Source organism: Mustela nigripes, chromosome 3 (assembly GCF_022355385.1).
Source record: "Mustela nigripes isolate SB6536 chromosome 3, MUSNIG.SB6536, whole genome shotgun sequence".
In the NCBI taxonomy this organism is placed as follows: Eukaryota; Metazoa; Chordata; class Mammalia; order Carnivora; family Mustelidae; genus Mustela; species Mustela nigripes.
This window is the reverse complement of record NC_081559.1, coordinates 155010477-155023065: the sequence shown is the minus strand read 5'-3', so window position 1 is coordinate 155023065 and position 12589 is coordinate 155010477.

Sequence of the window (12589 nt, the reverse complement as noted above, 5' to 3'; positions counted from 1 at the left end):
GGCAACTGGAATTGTATTTTTTTCAAGTAAGTTCTATGCCCAATATGGGGCTTGAACTCGTGACTCCTGAGATCAAAAGTCACATGCTCTACTGACTGAGCCAACTAGGGGCCTACAATTGTATTTTTTGGTAACTAGAACAGGAAGCAAAAGTAACAGGAGGAAAGAGATCTGATTTTAATTTCTTGTAGATATGTAGCTTCAAGGTGGTTAAGGAAAAGGCATGGAGTTGGCTTTGGAGTCACAAAGATCTGGATTACACAGGGCAGGGCATCAGGTTTATCCTTTAATTCTGATGCTGTATTCCTGTTTGACCCGCCTTTGCTACCTGGCTCCTGTCTGTTTACCTGGCACTGGTCCTGGTAGGATTCCTTTTGGCTGCGAGCTCTGATGCCTGGTCTAAACAACCAGCTGGGGCTCTCAGGTTCTACATACATTTTGATCCAATTCAAAGTATTAGTTGTTCTAAATATAAATTTTTCTTTCTATATCCAAACCCAAAATGAAAGAAGATTGTGGTAACTCTAAAGAGTTCCACCTTTTTCGCTTGCCTTTATGTGGCCATCATACCATGTGCCACAGGTATGATGTGTTAAGGTTTAGGTCAACCACCTCCACATCCAAAATACCCCCATAAATGTGTATAAAATGCACCTTAAATTAAACAGTCATTTTCCCAAGACCCAAATCTTAGAAAGAGCCTCTCATTTGAAATTCTTTGTTTAATTTCACTTCAAGAGGGAAAAAAAAGATCCCAGGGCCGTTAAATTCAGGAATAATATAAAATGTAGAAAATAAATTCTGCATTCTACCTTTGATGTTAAAGATGTGAGAAAGCATCAAAAAAAACAAAAAACAAAAAACAAAAACAACAAACCACAAGCCACGTTCTGACCCTGATTTGAGAATAAAGAACTCCTAAATATTTTGCTGTGAAACACCAAACTAAAGATCGTGAGGGTGGTCAAAAATCATCCATCTGTCTGCGAGTCAGAGCAGGGCTGTGTCCCAAATGTATATCTGGTGGCAAGAGCTTGAAAGTCCAAGGTAGGGGCAGGATGGGTATCTGGGTCCAGCAGAGTCTCTTCTGTAGTCCCAGGGGGATTCTGGGGTCATTTAAGTGCTTGGGACAGAAAACTCCTTCCCACACTCATCACATTGATTTTAAAATCCTCCCTGGTCAGCTGCAGAAGTTCCAAACTCAAAGGGAGAATTCTTTCCTCTCACAGACAACGTATCACCTTAAGAGCAAGAGGGAGGAACAGCCGATCCTTTTTTGTGGTGCTCTCTTGGGTTCTCCCCTCAGGCTTTCCAAAGCATCTCAACACCCTTCCTGACAGTGGGGCATCAAACACATCTGACTGCATTCGTCACTAGCTATAATGTGCAAAACAGATCTTTCACTTTCATTGCCTTTTATTTTAAAAAGTAAGAATGGGATTTACATATGATAGAAAATCCACTAGCTACAAGAGCGTAGAGAAACAAGCAGGTGTTAATAAATTTCCAAGAAACATTAATCTGTTTCTGCAAATACATCATGCTGTTCATTTAAATGAAATGATACTCTATAAATTTACCACTTCAGTCACTCTCTGAGCTATCAAAATGTAATATATAACACCTTTGATGATCAAAGTAGAAGTAAGTTTAGAAATCCAATTTGTTTTTTTCACCATTTATGCTCTTTATTTAACTTTTGTATTCCAGCCCTCATTTTAATCAAGCTTCAATTCTGTTTACTCACATTTTAGGTATACATTGAAAGTTGTCATGAAGTGTTGCAGTTGCCAAAAATAAAGCTCCACTCTAAACCAAATATATCCATAAATGAGAAAAAATCCCTGTTCCTGTCACACTTAAAGACTTAAAATAACTTACCATTGAGCTATTTGTAATTCATAATTTGACCATTAGGAGCTCTTGAATCCAGATCTCACTGAGGGAACCAGAGGGGGTGTGTTTTTCATTGGAGAAACTGTGAGTAGGTGTGTATCTTTCTTGGAAAGATACCGAAGGTTCCCTTTTGCCTGTGGGATAAAGTCTAAACCCATCTGAATGGCACAGCAAGCCTGTCACAATGTGATTCTTCTCACGTCCAAGTTCATCTCTAACCGCTTCTCCCCCTGTACTTATATTCTGCCATTCAGAACTGCTGGCAGTTCACAGTTAGCATCATAGAGATTAATAGACACATTAAGAGATGAATTTGATGTGTGGATTGTATTGCTAAGGTCAAGTCAGGGAGAAGAAAGGGTGGAGCAAAGACAGGTATGACAATTGTCCTTGTGGTAGGAGGTGTAGCTCGGTGGACATATTGGAGATCCATCCATTTTTTCTGCTGGCACTCAGATTGGGACTGTGTGTGAGCAGAGGTTACAGGTATTTTAATTGCTGGTCAGAGGAAGTCCTTCAGAAATAGGGTCTCTAGTCCAAGATGATCCAGTTTGGAGAATTCCAACATGTCTGAAAATTTCTTAAATATTTTTTGATCGTATTGGCTGCTGTGAGGAGGCCCATGAGCCAAGATGACCACAGCCCTAAGATAGTGGCAAGCTGTTATAAAATCAGTTCAGACATTCTTTTAGGGACAATGGTGGGGCAAGGTAAAAGAATAAATAGATTGGGGCTTTTTATAGGGGTTCTTATTTCTCACAAAGGCACTGCAAATTATCTCTCCTGTTATCTTGGGAGAGGATTATTTTTTTATATATATTTTATTTATTTATTTGACAGAGGGCGGGGAGAGAGAGAGAGTGAGAGTGTGTATAAGCAGGCAGAGAAGCAGGGAGAAAGAGAGGGAGAGGTGGGCTCTCCACTGAGCGGAAAGCCTGATATGGGGCTTGATCCCAGGACCCTGGGATCATGACCTGAGCCGAAGGCAGATGCTTAACCAACTGAGCCACCCAGATGCCCCCCTCCCCCCCTTTTTTAAATCTTGGTGATCTTGACTGGTTTTGTGAATGCCCTCACTGCTCTCACTGATAATAGAAGTATCTGTGTAGCCAGCACCTACCAACAGAAAAATATAAAGAGAAGTGTCTTCCCATCCAGATGGCACTAGAAAGGGCCTCTTCTGTACCAAGAGTTGCATTTTCATGGAATGATCAATGGAGAATAAATTAACAAATGATTATTTTCTTGTGAGTGGTAGATAACCCTAAAGTATCAAGTTCACCAGAATTTGACTCATGAAATTCTTTGAAAACACCAGAATATAGATATCAAGTCATAGAACCTGCAATCTTCATCCACAATTTTGAGAACCAATCTTCAGGTATGTGACCAAAAACATTGTAGAAGAAAAAGATAAGATATGGCCTACCTGGTTTACACTGTCTGCTATTGTCCTTCCCAGATATGCCCTTTTGGTGACAGAATCTTCCTCATATTGTTCATTCTTGGCCATAATAGAGTATATCTATTTTCCCCACTATCTGAATTATTTACTTTTGGAGATAAATGTCAAGGTTTGAAATCTCATTTCTATAGGATGCAATGGAAGTTCTGGTCTTAGGGGCTGGTCTTCTAGTTCAATCTGAGAAGCTATCCAACATAATGCTGGATGCCAACATGTCCCAGATTGGGACCTCCACATGCTCCTGAAATAGATGTCAGAGTATGATTTAATTTTGTCCAATGTCTTAGATGAGAAGGAAAGAATTTATAGGTCAGTAATATGTGTTTCACATTGGAATGATGAGTGAATACTATGGAAGGTCAGTGACTCCTTATTATCAGTTAACAAATGCCTACTGGAATGCCTGAAAAATGTTCAAATTCACCTGAAGTAAACTTGGAGTCATCTCCTGCAATACCCAGCCTCTCCTGGGTCTTATCATGTGTCTGGGTGTGAGTAGAACTGCTATCTAGGATGGTTTCAATAATGAACTGATTAGCTACAATGGACACCAATCAAACTGCAGCACAAATACCTGGCTCCTGTTGTACATTAAACAGCCTGCAAGGCTACATGTAGTGACCTTATAAACTTTCTTTGATTCCTGTCTGTGGACTGCTGAACCCCTAGGGTCTTCATGAAGGTCATTAACAGAAAATGGAAACAACAGTTTTTCATCTACTGTTTCAGGTGCTCATAGGGGCCAGAATTACATTCCCCCTAATAGTACCGTCCTTCTCTCCAAAAGGAGAAGCTCTTTGTTATGAGAAGAGAAAAATGGTTTATATAGTGGAAGCCATGACAAGTCCGCTTTAAGGGTTCTGGGAAGAAATTAGGGTCATGTTAAATTAGAAATGAAAATACAAAAGTAAGTAATTAACTCAACTAAGAGGTGTATCAGGGAGCCTTGGGTGAGGATCAGTTCCAAGGGCTAATAAGGAATTAGTGAGGGGGTGAATCGGAAGCAGCAAATGCTATTATTCCAGAAGGCTGAGATCAGGAAGCAAGTATTGGATGAAGTTTTAGGAGAATGGGACCTTTGATGGGTCACTCAGATAAATCATTTATTTCCTTAGGTCTCTTTCTTATGTTGTATTTCAAAAGCATTTTCAGGTGAATGACGTTCCTTGGTTTTCTGCCTTTTCTTACCCAGTTTGATTATGCTGCCTGGTTTACAATCCACATGATGGTTCACTCTGCTTTGTGTGTACAGACCTACACAGGGCATCTGTGCATTCCTGTCCCCAGGCATTTTCATTTTCATGACTCAATTTGCAAATGGAGACTTTGTACACATGGGACAGAAGAGAAGGGCAATCTTGGGATGTTCAAAGCTCTCAGTGGCTCCTAATCCAGTTCTAATGCTTGGTGTTTGATGCAGTTTCCAAGGAGAGCTGTGACACAGGGCATTAATCTACCTTGTGACAGCATGAGGTTTTAATGCATTTTCTGTATCTGAAGAAAGAGCCTCCTATGGAGGTGGTGAAAGGAGTTATGGCGAAATCAATATCTTCATTTCGCTGGGGCACTGACAATTTGTAGCAATGATACAAGGGATCACTGCACAGGGAGAGCCTGTTGGATAGAATCTAATGTACAAGACATATACTTCTGAAAATCAACACAAAGACTTGCTTCATGCATTAAAATAACAAAGGTGAGAGGACTCCACAGAGACATTATCTTTCTAGAAATATGTAGATAACTTGTAATCTCAACAACATGATTTTGGAGCAATGAGGTTTTCATTAGAACTCTGTTTTGCGGAAAGCATGCTATCTCAGAAGATCAATTCCATAAAGCATGTTTAGGAGTCAGTGGAAAATATCCTGACTATATGCTGAGATATCCAAATAAAAAATATGATGCCTGATAGTCTACTAAAGGTACAGACCAACCTAGAAAACCATACACTAAAATGCTGGGCATCAGGCCATTTGGTCTTGTTATTGATGTTGATGGAGGAAGAAAGTTAAACTACCTTCAAAGTATTATGGGATGAGAAATGAGTTGGTATACTAACTAGACCAGACTCTTCAAGTCTTACTCAACCACAGATAGTAGATTTGATGTTAACACCAGTGCTACTAGAAAATGAAATTTAATGCCCAACCACTGATGTACTTTGGTTCTTTTATTTTTTCTGGGTACCATTGTTCAATTTACCCTTATTTCTGTGATATTCCAGTGTTATATCAATACTGCTGAAATTAACAGTGACACCTAAGCATATAGAAACTTATATATCTATCTGATATCTCCCAAATCAACAGATAAGGAGCATGGATTAATGCATATTTTTAAAGATAATTATTCATTGTTTTGGTATCTTCATAGCCTCCACAAGCTTGAAATATATAAAGGGAAAGCTTCTTTATACCTTACATGGGTGTATAATCTTATCCAAAGGACTCACTTATCTCATTCTATATGTACATCAAAATAAAATAGGAGTGCTTAATTTTTCTGTATTTCCCATGACATTTATTGTTTCTTCTTTTTAATTTTTCCTGACATCCAATGTCAAAGAATAAGAAGGTCCTGATATTAGGCTGTTTTTAAGATTCTTTTTTTTCCTGAGTCATAAAAATTTTTTTTTTACCAGTCTTTCAGATATGGTGGCTATTTCTAAAGTAGGGTAAAGACAGAATACATTCAAGATGCAGATATTCAAGAAAATACAGTCTGCTGCAAAATTCCCCAAACTTGTATTCTGTGGAAAACTAGTCTCAAAAGAGTTCCATCATCAAATAAGTTTGGAAGATGCTGCATCGTATCTCCCTTCTTGGAGATTTACAGCAGACTTGAGAATATTTAAAGCTTTGGTGAATTCTGCAGAAAAGAAACTGGTTTAACAAAGCCCAGCATTTCTTTAACTTCCTTGACAATGAAAATCACATTTAAAAATTCATGAAATATCCATTAACATCCTGTTTAATTGTGAAGAACGTGCAGAATTATCCCTTCCCTGTGGGCAGGATATCCTGTACATAGACTCTTGAACTGTCACATAGATGGTCATTACTGGGTAATGCCCTTGGCGGATGAAGGCAGAAGTAACAATGTGAATCCTTCTACCCTCCTCCGCCTTCTTTAATGACTTCATCCCTTTTCATTACCTCCTCCATTATTTCATAAAATTGCTGTGAAAAATAACCAACCAAATGGTCATTTGGCTTGTCAAATTAAATGCTGTATGAATGTTCTAATAATAGCGACCATTAGTTGAGCACCCACTGCATGGAAGACAATGAAGCACTAGGTCAGACACTTAATGCAAACGTTCTCTGTTTCACACAACCACCAGCAGCAGGAGAGACATTGCATCCTCACATGCAGTGTGAGGAAACCAACTTGGAGAGGTCAGATATCTTGCCCAAATTCACTTGCTGCAACAAGATGAAGCCAGCATTGCATTACTTAACGATGTGTTTTGTCTCCCCAGTCCCTGCGCTTTCACTATATCATACTGTCTCTCTAAATAACATGAATTCAGCCAGTCCCAACGAGATAATAAAATATGAAGTGATAAGAATAATGATGCCAATAATGGTAATTAATAACAATCAGAAAGGTATTAAAACTCTACATGTTGTCACTGGGTAAAATTTATGGTGGTGCAATGTTTTAATGGTATAGAGCCTACTCTCCTTTCTCCCACCCCCACATCCAATTAATCACAAACTCTGGTGGATTCTTTCATCTGTGCAATCCATCCACTGCCACCAACTGCTGCTCAAGTTTCCATCTCATCTGTTCTGCATTTTTGCTACAAACAACGCCTACCTGGTCTCCTGGCCTTCCTTCAGTTCACTCTGTGCATTGCAATCACAATGATCTTTCTAAACTACAGATATGATGATCTAACTATCCATCATTCAGTCTGCAACCTCTAAGACTTCCCATTGATGATAGCTTAAAGGCTGAACTTACAGGTTTCCTGGACCCATCATCTTCTGGTCCCCGTCAACTTTCCAGCTTCAAATTTCATACTCTCTTACCTCTTCCAGGCCTTAGCAATATCAAAATCACAGTCTCACTGGCTCTAAAATGCACTTTTATTTCATTTCATAACTTTATACCCCTGAAATAAAAATGTGTCTTAACCATCAGTGGTTCATCGACATAAGTGACAGCATTTTCCCTTCCTTGGTGGTATAGGAAGTGAAGGGCTTCCCGACAATTGTTAACTTCATAGATTTAGTGGGAGGCTGCACTTGGGTTTTCCCAACACCCGGCAGTTTCCTATTTGAAGGGATAGTTCTCTGGTTCTTCCTTCTGCATGGGGTGCTATTTGAACTCCTGTCCACCACCACACCCTGTCTCAGCTTTCCTGCTTCCACACTTAGGATTCTCCGAGCCTGGTTTAAGGATGCCATGTGTTTCTGCCATAGCTTAACTCACTGCAGGGGGATGGTGGTTTGAAAAGATGTCCATCATTCTTTGATGCTTCTTCCTTTTCGATGTGAAGTCTACTGAGCGAGCCCAAGCCAGAACCGCCTTCCCCTTGAATGTGGGCTATGTTTAGTGACTGGCTTCTAGAGGATAGAACTTAGTAGAGATTATTGTGTGTCATTACCCAGACTAGGTCATAAAAAGACATTGTGTTTTCCTCCTTGGTCTCTCTTGGATTCTCTCTCTGGGGACTCTGGCTGCCATGTTATGAAGTCACTCCAGCACCTCTTTGGCCTCTATGAAGAGGCCTCATGACAAGGAACTGAGGCCTCCAGCCAAGAGCTGTGCAAGAATGCCATTGTGGAAGCAAATTTTTTAAAAAATCTTATTTATCCATTTGACAGACAGAGATCACAAGTAGGCAGAGAGGCAGGCAGAGAGAGAGGAAGGGAAGCAGGCCCCCTGCTGAGCAGAGAGCCTGACGCGGGGTTCGATCCCAGGACCCTGGGATCATGACCTGAGCCGAAGGCAGAGGCTTAACCCACTGAGCCACCAGGGCACCCCCATGGAAGCACATTCTTAAACTCCAAAGAAGCTCTTGCGTAACTGCAGCCCTGGCCAACATCTTGCCTGCAGTCTACTGAGCGAGCCCAAGCCAGAACCACCCACCTCCGCTGCTGCCAAATTTCTGACCCACTGAAATTATGAGACCATGAATGTTGGCTGACTGGAGCCTGGATATTGTGAGTCAATTGTAACACAGCAATAGATACCTAATATAACACTGAATGAGGGTTGTTTCTTTTTTTGTGTCACTGTCCCCTGGGATTGAAGGGTCCTGGAAGACAGGGTCTGCACTCTGTTGTGTTACTTCTCCAGTGCCCAACATACCACCTGGCCAGTACTGTAAGCTCAAAAAATTGTGTTGAAGGAATGTTTACATGTAAAAGAATTCTGTCCTGAGCAGTGCTTCATTTTAGGCAACAAACCTCTTCCTTTGTCACCAGCAAATATTTGCAAAACTTGATATGCATGAATATTTATTTGCTTATTTATTTATGGCGCAAGGAAGGAAGGAGTAAGGAATTAAAGTTTTTTTTTTCTTTTTCCTTTTTGATGCTTATGTTTTATTTTCCGTACTATAGTCAGAGTGACCATTTGACACTGTTCTGCTCTCTACTCAGAAAACACGTGGTGGCTTCCCGCTGAATAAAATTCCACTCTCTGCTTAGAGACTACAAAGTCTCCATGATTCATCCCCTGCCTCTGACCTCACCTCCCACCATTCTCCAGAGACTCTAGTCTTCCTGTTCCTCAAAGACACTAAGCTATTTCCTGTTCAAAATCTTTGTTCACACCCTTCCCTTTGCCAAAAATTTTCTGCCTGTATGACTTTGCAGGGATGGGTCTATTTTATATAAATCAAATTTATGCCCATTCTTCAAGAAAATCACGCCATCGAAATATGTCCTCCACCCAATGAGTGACTGGGGCCAACACTCTGATGTATTTTTCCCCCTCTCTGTCAGAAAGTATTCTATTTGTTCATTGGTTTCCTTTCCGATTCCTTAACAGAAAGTAAGCCCGGCGAGAGGACAAACTTTGACTCTCCTGATGACCTCTGTGCCTCCAAACACCCATCATACCTTCTTACATGTGGTGCATAATAAACAAACACGTGTTGGATGAGTGGATAGATGGAAGGGTGGGTGAATAAACGATAGACAAGCAGTGTGTGGGACAGACAGGGAAGTGCAAGGGATGTCTAGAACATGCTTCCTGCCTATATGTCCCTTTCTATGTTATTAGGGCTGCTATTAAGAGAGAGGTCAGGATTAGGAGAGGAAATTTGTTTTTGACACATTTTATGGGACTTGGCTCCATCTGAGCTGTTTTATGACCTAGGTGACCTGGTGTCATGAGAGACAGGGAGGGCCGTTGTGTCACCTCAGCATGGGTGAGGGACCTCAGCATGGCTCTACAATTGCAGTGAGGGGCACAGCTTTGGGAACATCAGAGAGAATGCCTTTGGAAAGAACAGCAGCCTTCTGAGGCTGGACCTTGCCAATAGAGTCAGCAGGGAGAGTCTTCAGGCTCCTCGGAGGGCAGTAGAAGCTGATGGGAGTGGGGACTTGGGAGGACCAGCAGGGAAAGTTGATAGAGCAGGTAAGTCAAGGCCAGTCTGGTTGGTAAATTGTTTTGTGAGTACATGTGAACCTGTCTTTCAGGGATCCCCAGGTATGTTTTGTAAGGGTGTGGGGAGGGAAACTTCTTAGGGAAGAGATTGGAGGTCCTGTTTTAGGGAAAAAAAATAAAGAACAAAAACGTGTCTTCAGGTTTATCCACAGGCCAACACATTTGGAACCTACTGTTGTAGAGTACTGGATCTGGAGTCAGAAAATCCGAGTTTTAGTTCTAGCTCTTTCACATTCTAGCTGTGTGGTTTGAAGCAAGCTCCATAGTCTTTCCAGATCCTATCTCTTCATGGAAATACAGGAATAATGATATCTACTGGAGAGCACTGTGAAGATCAAATGAGGTTAAATCTAAAAATATATGTGAAAACAGTTTTGTAAAATGTAAAGTACTATTAATAATTCATTATTTGTCATAGTCCCTTTGGAGAGATCTGCCTTTCTTATCCTGAATTCCTCCTACCCTTAGTTGTTTATTATTGACATAACTAGACACCTCAGGGATCATATTTTTTCTTCTGGATCCTGCCCCTTAGCCAGGGTTTGATAGAGTAGAAGTGCAATCTGACCTAAGCTTGCCCAGTCAGAATTGTCTTCCAGGAACTTTAGAATTGGGACCAAATTACTCTAGTTCAGTCTATATTTATCTTTTGAATGACAAAGGCCTAAACTCAGAAGCTATGCTGTGCCATCGTAGATACACATGTTACTGCAAAGATAAGGAAGGCAATCAAGAGAGAGAAATGGTGAAGCAGATTTGTAAAGAGAAGCTACCTGGATTCCAGGTGGATTTTCGATCCCTCTGTCCAGTCTGATTGGATACCTCGGTGTCTTAACTATAACTTCTGTCCAATTATAAATGGCCTTTTGAAGTTAAAGATGGTTAGCTCCTGTTTTGTTACAACAAGGAATCCTAGCGCATTTATACATATATACAGAAATGGAGATGTCTAGCTCTGCAATGGAGTGGTAGTAGTTCTGGCTAAAGAAAAGGGGTGTGTTGTAACCTTGAACACATGAAGCTCATTTCATAAGCATGTGGTGTATCTGCTTTGTAGAGTTGTTGTGAAGATTAATATCTGTATGGCGATTTAAAGTTTGCTAACAGAAGCATTATGTGAAGTAAGGTGATAACTATAACAACACCAGTAATAGTAATAACAGTACTTAGTAAAAATCAAAACGGTTTAAAAACCCTATACATGGCTGTTGTGAAATGTTCAGCAGCGGATTATTATAATATGGGTCATCATAGCAGACTTACTTGGCTGTTAGTCATATGATCTAGGCAGTACTTTCATATGGTAATATCAGGAGCCACTGCTCCTCTGTCTGCGCTCCTCTTACCTTTCTTATTTAAATGAATTCCATCTGTTTGGAAACACTTTTCCTTTCAGAAGCTTTCAGTATGCATGTTAGTAATCAGACAAAGAAATCTTTTAGCAAAAGAAAATAATAATGTTTACTCCTATTACTTTGTCCAGGCATCTTCTGGAATGTTTACAAATGTCCATACTGATCTTTGACTACTATGAAAACTTTCAAGCAGGTTGTGGCTTTAATATTTCAGAAATCCATGTGTTAATGAACTCCTAGGAACACATGTTACCAATGCTATATCTGATTTCCGTCTTGGTGCACATAAATCTACTGTGCAAATATTGCTCATACAACTGAAGCTTGCTCTCTTGGAATGCCTATTGTTTTAGTAACAATAATTGAAAACCAACAATATTTTGTAAAAGAAACTCATATATAACATATGAGCCTCCAGATATGGACACATTTGGCTCTGAGTCTGACAGGGGGAAAAAATACATGGAGTCAAGACTGTGTTGAAGGATCTGAGACTTATGTTGACATAGCATACATTAAAAAAACGAGCTTTATGATTTGTAGGGTCAGCATGATATACATATATATTGTGTGTATGTGTTTATACATATAGATAAAGGGCACTACATTTTATAAGGGTCCCAGAAAGTGTACAATTCAGTTGTTCCCCAAATGTTTTACAATGGTCCCAATTACCTCCTAAAGCCTATTTTGATTAAGAGGATCTTTGATTAAAAATGTTTGCACACCTGAGTAGGCTGAGCCTAGCTTCACTGATGCCTGAATTAAGAAATCAAGTGTGTATTACAACCTCACGAATTTGTAGGACGATATGTATGAATTAATGAAAAAGTTTGAATTATCTCATTTTGTATAATAAATTACGGTAATTTATTAAATTAGCATTCTTTTCAAGTTTGCTTCAATGAATTACAAATTTAACTGTTAAAAAGCCAATTCATTGCCAATGTGAATATGCTAAGATAATTTAAAATACTTTCTCTCTGAAGTAGATGTTTTATAGAAATGGTTAGTTTCATTTTAAAAATGACACTCTGGGTTATATGGTGTAAAGGCAAGTAATTTGGTCCAGAGTGTCCCTCCCAACCAAAAAAATGGGCGTTTCCCCTAAAACACTGGATCTCTTTCCATCATTTCATGTAACATATTTTATTTATCATATTTAACATATTTAGTGGACTACAAACTTCCTGAGGTTCAGAATGGGTCTTATTCTTTTAATCAGCAGTGCATTGCACAGTGC